Below are 13,232 nucleotides of genomic sequence, written 5' to 3' on the forward strand. Positions count from 1 at the left end.
CTAACATATTTCAGAAAATTGTGGTAGCCCAGATACAATACCAGACCATTATGTCCAAAAAACCGATTACCACAGTGTACTGGTTTAAGTACAAATCCATAAACAAACAGCACTGTAGCCTCTGATCAAAGCCGTGATGATGTTTGTATCCCAGGAAATTACTTCACACTACAAATCTATGGAGTGCAGGTGCTGTATAGAACTGTTTTATATGTACCAAGACAAACGTAAACTGGAAAATATTGCACCTCTATAACATAATTACATTTGGCTGCTTAAGTATGTTTACAATTAAGCTGTCACACAACACTGAAAAGCCAATAATATCATGCTGTCAGGTGTATATGGTGTGAATTTAGCAGAAAAACCACTGTGTTTCTACGCAATTGGTTCATTATTGTTTTTAATGAGAATTTGTACTCTTGCAAATCTTGATTTAAAAATGAAACACAAAATGGTTTACAATTTAGTGGAAGGAATGATTTGTAACTTTGATAGGAAAGAATTTACGACACTATGTAATCGACTTTGTCAGCACAGGATATAAAGAACAACCAATTGAGACTGAAAAGCAGACAACACAGTTCACTTGTAATGAGAGTCTATTTACAGACCTCTATTACAATTACAGGAAAATAAACACACTTTCCCAGAAAATCACTTTCGTATTTTTCAAAGTGCATATAAATTGATTGTTATAAAAATGTCTTTAAAAGAGATTTTTTTATGGTTTGATATACAATCAACAACAGGAGGTAGAAGCAGACAGAAAGATGTACAATCTACTGACACAAGGTTATAACAAGCTATACCAAAACGAAATTAGTCAAATTTCTTTTACTACATAAAAGATTTTGCAACTGTACAACAGAATGATAAAATGTCAACTTAACGACAAAATCAAGACACAGCAAAGAGTTGATTTGACAGAAATAACACTTAAGTCAGAACAGGATTCATGATTTATATACAAATTATTTAATCTTTCATCAAGAAGTAGGAGACTTGTTTTTACCCCGTTTCATATTATTATTTTCATTATCAAAGTCATGAAGTTCTGGTAAATATTGAAAGATTTTGATATATATATTAAACTCATTTGAAATCTCATTAATATAAAGCAATACAAAATTTGATTCAAGTCTAGCCGTAAAAGTCAAAGTTATTTGACAGAAACAAAGAAATCATAAATTTTTTTGAAGTCACATAACTCTGGCAAATCTTCACAGATTTTGACCAATGTCAAACTAATCCAAGATCTTACTAACATGAAACATTATCCAAAATTTGGTTCAAGTCTTAGAGTAAAATTAAAATTTTATTTAACAGAAACAAAGATATGATCTTTTTAACATTTTAAACTCCAGAAAATCTCTCACATCTCAACAGATTTTGATTTATATCAAAGTACTCCGAGATCTTATCAACATACAGCAATATACCATATTTGATTCAAATAGGAAAGTAAGTAATAAATAATTGGAAAGAAATGAAAAAAAATCTATTCTGAAGATTTTTAAATCCTGGAACTCTGGCAAATTTTGAGAGATTTTGACCAGTATGAAACTCATCTGAACCAAAACTTATATTAATCTGACAGTTAAAAATTAAAATTATTCGACAGAAATGGAAAAATTATCTATTAAAAAGAATTTTTAAGTCAAGTAATTCAACAGACGGACCAACATGACATTAACTAATTAAGTTTAAAACTTTATGAATTAATAAAAATAAATTATTTGTTCTGGATTTACAGGTACAAATGTAAATGATTAGATGCTCCTAGCAACAGTTTCCATATTGTTTTGTTCATCTAACATCATCATCATTAAACAAATGCCTGAAATGTCAAACATTACCATCTTCTTTATACCCCAGTCACTTCAAAGCTGATATAACCAGTTAATTATGATAAAAACACTTGTGAAGAAATGCTTGCTTTCATTGTAGAATTAAACCAAATTAATGTTTCATTTACATTTGATATTATCTGCTGATTAAGAAATTTGAGCAACTGGGGCTTGATAATTAATTGAAATATTTAATTGTTTTTCTTTTCATTTCTAATTGACTTTGTAAGTTTTTAAATTACCAAAACAATAATTCACTCAATAGTGCAAGTTCTTATGTGATAAATGATAACAACACTTACAGATAATTATATAGAATACATAAATGACATTATACCAGAAGGATCGTACATACACCATTCCAGACTCCAGGTATCCAGTGCTGCTCTCAAGAGACTCCACTGTTTATACTATCAGGTCTCCTGGATAGAATCGTGTTACTATGGTTACATCAACCATCATGTCATGCTATCAACCAATTTTAACAACCAATCCCAGTCACCAGGAGTTAAGTAAATTCAAAGAAAGGTCACTTAGGTCATTTAGGATCTCTTCATTCACAGTCAAGTTAAAATAATCCTGTCTCTTTGGTCACCAACAATGTGGATGTCTACTTGGTCACAAAGTCTTGTGACAAATTATTAATGTCACAAAGTCTAGTGACAAATTCTTAATGTTATGAAGTCTTGCGACTAATTCTTAATGTTATAAAGTCTTGTGGCAAATTCTTAATGTTATAAAGTCTTGTGGCAAATTCTTAATGTTATAAAGTCTTGTGACAAATTCTTAATGTTATAAAGTCTTGTGACAAATTCTTAATGTTATAAAGTCTTGTGACAAATTCTTAATGTTATAAAGTCTTGTGGCAAATTCTTAATGTTATAAAGTCTTGTGGCAAATTCTTAATGTTATAAAGTCTTGTGACAAATTCTTAATGTTATTAAGTCTTCTGACAAATCCTTACAGTCGCAAAGACTTGTGACAAATTCTTAATGTCACAAAGTCTAGTAACAAATTCTTATTGTCACAAGGTCTTGTGTGGTACCTAAATCACCAAATCTCATCAGACAATTTGTAAAGAAATCCTGTAATATCCTTTCAATCAATCAGTTTGATAAGCATGTCTTGACACAATTAGTTTCATGGCCTTCTTGGTGATATCCTGTCTGTGACTGACATGTCCTAGCATACAAATCAGGTACATCCAATTCCTAGCAAAACTTGGAGTGGCAATAAAGACTCCAGGAAGGTCATCCAGCACTAATCTCAATCAATACATCATTAATATATGGAGACTCCACAAGTTTCCTGGAGTTCCGTGGACACTAACATCAGAATCCAATGAATCTTTCCAATTCCGACATTCGAAGTGAGTGTTTTGACACCATCAGCCCCAGAGTGTTAGGAGTATGTTATGTCACTGATTGGTCCATAGGCAATATATCAAGTGAAATCACATACATTTACCGCAAGGAACTGCTTCCAAACTTAAAATCATTAGGGAAGAGAGCAACAGGCTGCTTGTAAACATCCAATCACACCTGAGGATCTGTACTGGGGACTATGAGAACTGGGGATTGTGAAAACTGGCTGCCTGGTAACACACAATCACACCTGAGGATCTGTACTTGGGACTGTGAGAATTGGTGTGCCTGTTAACACTCAATCACACCTGAGGATCAGAACTGTGGATTGTAAGAACTTGCTTACACCTGAGGATCTGTACTAGGGACTGTGAGAACTGAGTGCCTGTAAATACTGAATCACACCTGAGGATCTGTAGTGGGGACTATGAGAACTGACTCACACCTGAGGATCTGTACTGGGGACTATGAGAACTGACTCACACCTGAGGATCTGTACTGGGGACTATGAGAACTGACTCACACCTGAGGATCTGTACTGGGGACTATGAGAACTGACTCACACCTGAGGATCTGTACTGGGGACTATGAGAACTGACTCACACCTGAGGATCTGTACTGGGGACTATGAGAACTGACTCACACCTGAGGATCTGTACTGGGGACTATGAGAACTGGGGATTGTGAGAACTGGCTGCCTGGTAACACACAATCACACCTGAGGATCTGTACTTGGGACTGTGAGAATTGGTGTGCCTGTTAACACTCAATCACACCTGAGGATCAGAACTGTGGATTGTAAGAACTTGCTTACACCTGAGGATCTGTACTAGGGACTGTGAGAACTGAGTGCCTGTAAACACTGAATCACACCTGAGGATCTGTAGTGGGGACTATGAGAACTGACTCACACCTGAGGATCTGTACTGGGGACTATGAGAACTGACTCACACCTGAGGATCTGTACTGGGGACTATGAGAACTGACTCACACCTGAGGATCTGTACTGGGGACTATGAGAACTGACTCACACCTGAGGATCTGTACTGGGGACTATGAGAACTGACTCACACCTGAGGATCTGTACTGGGGACTATGAGAACTGACTCACACCTGAGGATCTGTACTGGGGACTATGAGAACTGACTCACACCTGAGGATCTGTACTGGGGATTGTGAGAACTGGCTGCCTGGTAACACACAATCACACCTGAGGATCTGTACTAGGGACTGTGAGAACTTGCTCACACCTGAGGATCTGTACTTGGGACTGTGAGAATTGGTTGCCTGTTAACACTCAATCACACCTGAGGATCTGTATTGGGACTGTGAGAATTGGTTGCCTGTTAACACTCAATCACACCTGAGGATCTGTACTGGGGACTATTAGAGAACCATTATTTGGAAGGTTTTTGTTGAGATTTAAGCACTGGTATAGATAATGATTACACACCTATAAGGGTTGCTAAAGATTTCAGTACATGGGCTGAAGTATTGTACCTATCTTTGTCAACACTGTTTAAGTACAAAGACCTTAGTTCAACAGATGGAGCGCAGAAAACATGTTGAACTCACTGTTAGCGTTCAAAGGAAGTCAGTGAAAGTCTGGCTATCATTGCTGGTGATTTGGGTCCAAAAAGGTGAAGTACAGAAAAGTTAGGCTTCCAAAGCTGCTGGTTTGGGTACAAGTTGATGATTTGGGTACAATAAGTTGAAGTTGGCTACCAACTGTTAGAGACCTTTCATAAGGATGGTTCAATTCAGTAATTCTTTACCTGGTTTTCCTAGGTTTAATGTCTAGCTTTAATACACAAGAGAGTTATTTTTAGAAGGCTTGGACGACAGACTTGATCTCTTTACCTGACAATAACAAGTAATAACCACACTAATTGGCAATCAAAATTCTGTGAAATATGTCTTTACCATGAGACTATGGACGCCAGCTAAAAATCACTGCAGACAAATGTCTTCATAAGCTCAATTTATATAATAGCCATCCATATCAATAAATCATCTTGTGAATTTAAAATATATTTGTATTAAAAACTTAAAAGATTGCTTGTGTATATTGGCCATTAACATCAACAAGATTTCTTTACAAACATTATATATATGGGTGTCATGTAATTTGTGAAATATCACTAGTCCGCCGGTAAGATAGCTGGGTAGCTGTAGTGTAGGATAATACACTTATTCCAGAACTATATAATTACAACATGGGCAAATGGTTGTAAACATCTGAATCGGAGAGGACTATTCAAATCCCATATAAATTCAGTTTAAAGGCCACCTCTTGTACCACAAGCAATGTGTAGCTGGCAGTTTTCACGGGTCAAAATTATCGTGGTCTTATATTACCTTTTTTATCAAAGCCATCCAAATATATTGATCAAATTATACCTTCATGATCAGGATGTAAAAGGACATTTAATACATGTGTGTATCCTTATTTACATGATCACATTTATGTACCATGAAATCTAGGGCAATGTCTATAAAGCCAACTGATTACATCACACAAACACTTGTCTATAAAGCCAACTGATTACATCACACAAACACCTGTCTATAAAGGCAGCCTCTTACATCACAAACACCTGTCTATAAAGCCAACTGATTACACCACAAACACCTGTCTATAAAGAATACTGATTACATCACACAAACACCTGTCTATAAAGCCAACTGATTACATCACACAAACACCTGTCTATAAAGGCAGCCTCTTACATCACAAACACCTGTCTATAAAGCCAACTGAATACATCACACAAACACCTGTCTATAAAGCCAACTGATTACATCACACAAACACCTGTCTATAAAGCCAACTTATTACATCACAAACACCTGTCTATAAAGGCAGCCTATTACACCACAAACACCTGTCTATAAAGGCAACCTATTACACCACAAACACCTGTCTATAAAGAATACTGATTACACCACAAACACCTGTCTTTAAAAGAACCCTCCTACACCATAATACCTGTCTATAAAGGTCACATTTTACATCACAAAAACCTGTCTACAAAGGCAACCTCTTACACCACAAACACCTGTCTGTAAAGGCAATCTCTTACATCACAAATACCTGTCTATAAAGGCCAACTGTTCTATTGCAAAAACCTGTCTAGAAGGGCCATTGCTTACATATCACAAATTCCTGCCGATAAAGACCAAATCTTATTTCACAAAGTCCTGTTTGAAAACACATTATCTCATAAATAACGGTCTAGAAAGGACCTTCATACATCAAATACGATGTATCTGTCTAGGATGAACACCTATATCACAAATACCTGTCTAGAAAGCACACCTTTTATATAACAACTACCTGACCAGAATGACAGATTTCATGTCCCAATTTATTACAATTCATCCAGTGAAAGTACTAATACTCCACACCAGACAAAAAAATTAATACAATTGAGACAAACTAAATATTCTGCCAGATTGTTCTATACTGCGCTAATTAATTATCTTTAAAGGCCATTTTATCCCTGTTCCATTGAGTGGCCTTTATAGACAGGTTTAACTGTAATCTATTAATATCTATATGAATTAACTGCCATGTTACAACTTCCTATAATCTGCTCCCTTTTTGGTCTACTGTTTTCACCTGATTATTTCCAACCAAGTCATGAACAGCACTGTAACATTAAAATCCACAGATGGTGAACCTGATATTATTCAGTATTTTACTACAAACAAACAGTGTCCTTACTGTAATTGCAGTATAATTATCAAAGAGTTCCAAACGAGATTGAAGGACAAATGATTGTGAATGAGAACTGTAAAAAGCAACAAATCAGAATTCTTCAGATTTCTAAGGCTTCAAGTCTGGCCTTGTAATAATTATCAAGCATGCAACATCAGATTAATAACAAAGAGTATCTGTTTTTTCTTCATTTACTGCCTAAAGCCATCATGTTGCTGTATGAGAGTGTATATGTGACTTCAGCACTCATTCACGATTTTGCCACTGCAAGTTGACTATAAAGCACTTGTAACAAGAGTGTATACATTCCTGACAAACTTCTTCAAGAAAGATATCATTTAATATACACAACACGACCGTATCAAGATAAATATGTGTTACATTACAATCAAAATGGAAAGGCAAATTTCAACAAAACCTGCAATCACCTGCCAGATTTTAAAGTGAGAGTGTATCATGCTAAGGACCAGCATGGCACCTTGCCCACAGATTTTACACTGGTAGACCAGTGATATTACGATAGGTACAGGCCTGGCACCTTGCCCACAGATTTTACACTGGTAGACCAGTGATGTTACACTAGGTGCGGGCATGGCACCTTGCCCACAGATTTTACACTGGTAGACCAGTGATATTACAATAGGTACAGGCCTGGCACCTTGCCCACAGATTTTACACTGGTAGACCAGTGATATTACAATAGGTAGAGGCCTGGCACCTTGCCCACAGATTTTACACTGGTAGGCCAGTGATATTACAATAGGTACAGGCCTGGCACCTTGCCCACAGATTTTACACTGGTAGACCAGTGATATTACACTAGGTACAGGCCTGGCACCTTGCCCACAGATTTTACACTGGTAGACCAGTGATATTACAAAAGGAACTGGCCTGGCACCTTATTCACAGATATTATAGATAGACCAGTGATCTAACATCAGACACACTGTCTGACACTCTGTCCCTAGATGTTACAGGTAGACCAGTGATATTACAATAGGAACTGGCCTGGCACCTTATTCACAGATATTATAGATAGACCAGTGATCTAACATCAGACACACTGTCTGACACTCTGTCCCTAGATGTTACAGGTAGACCAGTGATATTACAATAGGAACTGGCCTGGCACCTTATTCACAGATATTATAGATAGACCAGTGATCTAACATCAGACACACTGTCTGACACTCTGTCCATAGATGTTACAGGTAGATCACTGGTATTACACTAGGGACCCTATGACTTCTGATCTCTGTATGGTAATTATTTTTGTTCATAGAGCTTTACTTCCTTGGTTCAGACATAAGAGAGCAATTGTTTTTTTGTTTTGTTTTTTAAATAAGAACAAAACAAACACAAGATACACCCATTCATAAACACACAAAAAGAAATTATTTCAGTTGAAGTTTTTGTTTTTTTCCCCATGATATAGCAGATGTAGTTTAGATGATATATGGTGCATAATGTTAAGGAAGAAGTTAGAAGTATTACATTCTAACCAGTAGATGATGACGTTGATGGTTTGATATTGTTTGTCTGCAGATAGTAAGAACTCAATAAAATATGTTTCTATTTTACACATATACCTAGTGTATCAAGATGAAAAAGTCAACATACCTGACATAACGTACATTTATCAACATATTAGCCACACCAATAACAGAATAGTTCCCGCCAGATTAGGCTAGTTTTGATCTTATTCCAACAAATACAGTTACTAACTTAAGCTTGATTTACAGTTCTGATATAATACACAGCATCATCTTCTGGCACTCATTTTGAAGGGTTCAAGAGGTTATATAGGCTCAAAGAATAATATGAGTGTGTTATCAGTGTTTGACATTACACAGAGTTGATTTGGGAGTGACATCATAGTGTTAGATGTTATATAGAGTTGATTTGGGAGTGACATCACAGTGTTAGATGTCACATAGAGTTGATTAAGGAGTAACATCAAAGAGTTAGATGTTATATAGAGTTGATTTGGGAGTGACATCAAAGAATTAGATGTCATATAGAGTTGATTTGGGAGTGATATAACAGTGTTAGATGTTATATAGAGTTGATTTGGGAGTGACATCAAAGAATTAGATGGGAGTGATATAGTGTTAGATGTTATATGATTTGGGAGTGACATCAAAGTGTTAGATGTTATATAGAGTTGATTTGGGAGTGACACATCATTTAGAGTTGATTTGGGAGTGATATTACAGTGTTAGATGTTATATAGAGTTGATTTGGGAGTGACATCAAAGAGTTAGATGTTATATAGAGTTGATTTGGGAGTGACATCAAAGAATTAGATGTCATATAGAGTTGATTTGGGAGTGATATTACAGTGTTAGATGTTATATAGAGTTGATTTGGGAGTGACATCAAAGAGTTAGATGTTATATAGAGTTGATTTGGGAGTGACATCAAAGAATTAGATGTCATATAGAGTTGATTTGGGAGTGACATCACAGTGTTGGATGTTATATAAAGTTGATTAAGGAGTGACATCAAAGAATTAGATGTCATATAGAGTTGATTTTGGTGTGACATCACAGTGTTGGATATTACACAGAGTTGATTTTGCAGTGATTTTAAAGTGTTAGATGTTATATAGAGTTGATTTTGCAGTGACATCTAAGAGCATTTAGACATTGTTATATTCTAGCTCTTTATACTCAGATTTGTATAAATGGTTAACTATAAAGATAGATATGATAGTATGTATAGGAGGTGGGAGGAGTTAGAAAAAGATGCGCAATCTATCAATAATACTACAATAAACTAATTCGCTTCAGAAGCACAGTATTTTAAACAAAAGCAAACAAAACTGATGAGAACTTACTTGGCACAATTGGACAGTTGTTCTCTGTACTCCGTTCAGCCATGACATTAAATAGGAGAACATACACAACACTCAGTCGTTCCCATCTTATCAGAAAGGGTAGCTTATTGCAGCCTTGATCTTTATATATGATACAGCAGTAGCAAATACCAAAACCTCCAAATCAAAAGTCAATGCTATAAATCTACATTCAGAATGGAGGTAGCTCAAGATTCTAGGCTATGGTAGGAGATTAGCAGATTGAAAGGAAGGCAATAAGACAGTCTTAAGAGATTAGCAGATTTAAGGAAGGCAATAGGACAGTCGTAGGAAATTAGCAGATTTAAGGAGGACAACAGGGAAGTCTTAAGAGATTAGCAGTTTTATGGAAGGCAACAGGCAGTCTGAAGAGATTAGGAGATTTAAGGAAGGCCAAAGGGCGGGCTTAGGAGATTAGAAGATTTAAGGAAACCTATATGGCAGTCTTTAAAGATAAGCAGATTTAAGGAAAACAATGGGGTCGGCTTCAGAGATTAGTAGATTTAAGGAAAGTGACAGGATGGGTTTAGAAAATATAAAAGGTTGGGAAGGGAATGGAGTGGGTTTAGGAAATTTAGTGGTTGGGAATGGGATAGGGTAGATTTAGGAGATTAACAGGTTTAAGGAAGGAAAAGGGGTGGATTTAAAAAGAAGCAAGTTGGAAAGGAGATATAGAGTGGACTTAGAAGATTAGCAGGTTAGGAAGTGAATATGGGTAGGTTTCGGACATTAGCAGAAGGGAATAGTAATTATAGCGGGTGAGATCTAAAAGATTAGCAGTTAGAGCATGAAACAGGGTGGGCTTTAGGAGATTAATAGGCCGAAAATGGGAACAGTTGAAAATCTCAGACAGCAGGTTTAGGCTGTGAATTGAATTACAGAATAGCTGTTTGGAAATTGCTTGGAGTTAGATAATGGAGATCACAGGCTGTTTAGCCTTTCACAATATACAAGGCACTGCAGCTACACTGGAATCTATACAGGCGAGTATATGACCTATGTCAAGGTCACTTAATGTAACAATAGTGACCTGGACTGTTTCCTGTATCAATATTAACACAAAAGTGAAACAATTATCCAAGGACATCATTATAAGAGTCAGGTACGTTTGTTAAAAACAATTTTCACCAGAAGTCTTCATTATCCTGAATACAATATATTTGTCTGTAAGCTGTCAGAATGAATTATATAATGACAAAAACAACTAAAACCACTTAATACTAAAACTATTTCATGCTTCAGTGTCAACTTAGACTTCAGGTTAAATAAACATCTCTCTTTTTTTAACCACAGTACTTCAACTATTGATGTCACTCTGTCCATCAAAACACAAGACATAAGGAATTCCAAACACTACATTTATTATGTTGTGCATACATAGTAGGGATTTCCTATAGTGGAAAAAGGATATGAAGTGTACATATCACTTTTATGGTACCTGTGCCTACATAATTTTACTGTAAAATGACACGAGTGTGTCACAAGGTCACTAATACATTTTACCAGTGTCCATACAGTGTCACTATTACATTGTAACAGTGTCCATACAGTGTCACTATTACATTGTACCAGTGTCCATACAGTGCCACTATTACATTGTACCAGTGTCCATACAGTGCCACTATTACATTGTACCAGTGTCCATACAGTGCCACTATTACATTGTAGCAGTGTCCATACAGTGTCACTATTACATTGTACCAGTGTCCATACAGTGCCACTATTACATTGTACCAGTGTCCATACAGTGTCACTATTACATTGTACCAGTGTCCATAGTGTCAACATAGTGTCTTCTTTCTTTCTTCATTAGCCCCGAGCCTTACGACTCATAGGCACAAAAGTAGAATATATACATAAACATATATATTATATAATACATTAATGTAGCATACTCATATGCAAGACCACATCCACCCTCACCCTCTCACACACACACACACACACCCTCACCTCCAATTACATGGTACAAGTGTCAACATAGCGTCACAATTACATGGTACAAGTGTCAACATAGCGTCACAATTACATGGTACAAGTGTCAACATAGCGTCACAATTACATGGTACAAGTGTCAACATAGCGTCACAATTACATGGTACAAGTGTCAACATAGCCTCACAATTACATTGTACAATTGTCAACATAGCATCACAATTACATGGTACAAGTGTCAACAAAGCATCACAATTACATGGTACAAGTGTCAACATAGCATCACAATTACATGGTACAAGTGTCAACATAGCGTCACAATTACATTGTACAAGTGTCAACATAGTGTCACAATTACATTGTACAAGTGTCAACATAGCGTCACAATTACATGGTACAAGTGTCAATTATACAAAATCTGTAACAATATGTCATGAATAAAAAAAATGAGACAGACAACAGTGCAGGAATGAAAATCAATGGAGCCAATTAAATCAATGGTGTCAGCTTATTTCTTTTTCTGTTCTATTCTTGCTGCAATGCAGACATGGGACGTCACTCATCACTCCCAGACATGTAAAGGGACTATCTGTTTTACGAGAGATAACAAACCAGGCGGCATTTTATCTGAAATGTTTAAGTCTGCTGTGTGGTATTGATGTTCCAAAGCAACAGGCTCCATTAACATTCTAATATTTGGAAAAATCAACTGCTAGATCTATAGAATTACAACTTCTCAGCCCAGCACTGTCTTCTTGTAGTCTATAGATCATACAAATCAACAGGGCCATATCATATCATCAATATTTCCAATTACCACAGCCTGTTGGAGACATTTTTAAAAAATGAATTAATAAATCAGGTATTTTCAGAAAACTTGAAAATGCTTGTTTGTGACAAATTTATCTATTGCTGCCACAGAAAGCACATGAGCATTTTAACAAATAATTTGTTGAAGAAGGAAAAACTAATTTGGATTTACGATGCTTGTCAAGTTGTTTTTCATTATCTGAATCAAAAATGTACATTCAGATCATAAAAAAACAACTATAAACAGAGCTGATAATTGTCACTTTCTACATTTCTATAAATATGGATTGTCAGCCCCTGTTACATGATTATAAGGGACATAGTATCATTTTTCATCTAGAGCAGCGAGGCATTTCATTTCAGTATGTAAAGTAAAATAAATATTACATACATGTTACTAGCTACAAATTTTATTTCCCATTTTTTTTATTCTTCTTTGGTGGAAAATAAGTGAAGAAAGTAGGTCATTGTAGAGTTGGGATGTGTGTCGTTCACAATTACCGGGAATTGATATGTTCAGTAAGGCTTAAGGCTATACAATAGAATGTAGAGATGGACTTTCATTTGGATAGTCACCATCTTCTAGTATAACTAATTCAGTTGTTTTTTCCTCTAACATTCAACATAGGAAACTGATAAATAAGTTAATCATGCCAGTGTAACATCCCCCTTCCAAATATTTCTTACCCTTAATC

At 35.9% G+C, this 13,232-nt stretch overlaps 1 protein-coding gene across 1 annotated transcript in view; it reads right to left on the reverse strand.

Annotated features, from left to right (window-relative positions):
• Positions 1-9,838, reverse strand: part of LOC132545167 (solute carrier family 4 member 11-like) — a 34,789-nt gene extending 24,951 nt beyond the window's left edge. The window contains exon 1 of the mRNA XM_060208842.1: positions 9,775-9,838. The gene's annotated coding sequence lies outside the window, so the exon portion shown is untranslated. The remainder of the gene's footprint in view (positions 1-9,774) is intronic.
• Between the last annotated feature and the right edge of the window lie 3,394 nt (positions 9,839-13,232).

This window comes from Ylistrum balloti, unplaced genomic scaffold, assembly GCF_031769215.1.
Source record: "Ylistrum balloti isolate Yb309-2 unplaced genomic scaffold, AGI_CSIRO_Ybal_v1 Utg369830, whole genome shotgun sequence".
Lineage (NCBI taxonomy): Eukaryota > Metazoa > Mollusca > Bivalvia > Pectinida > Pectinidae > Ylistrum > Ylistrum balloti.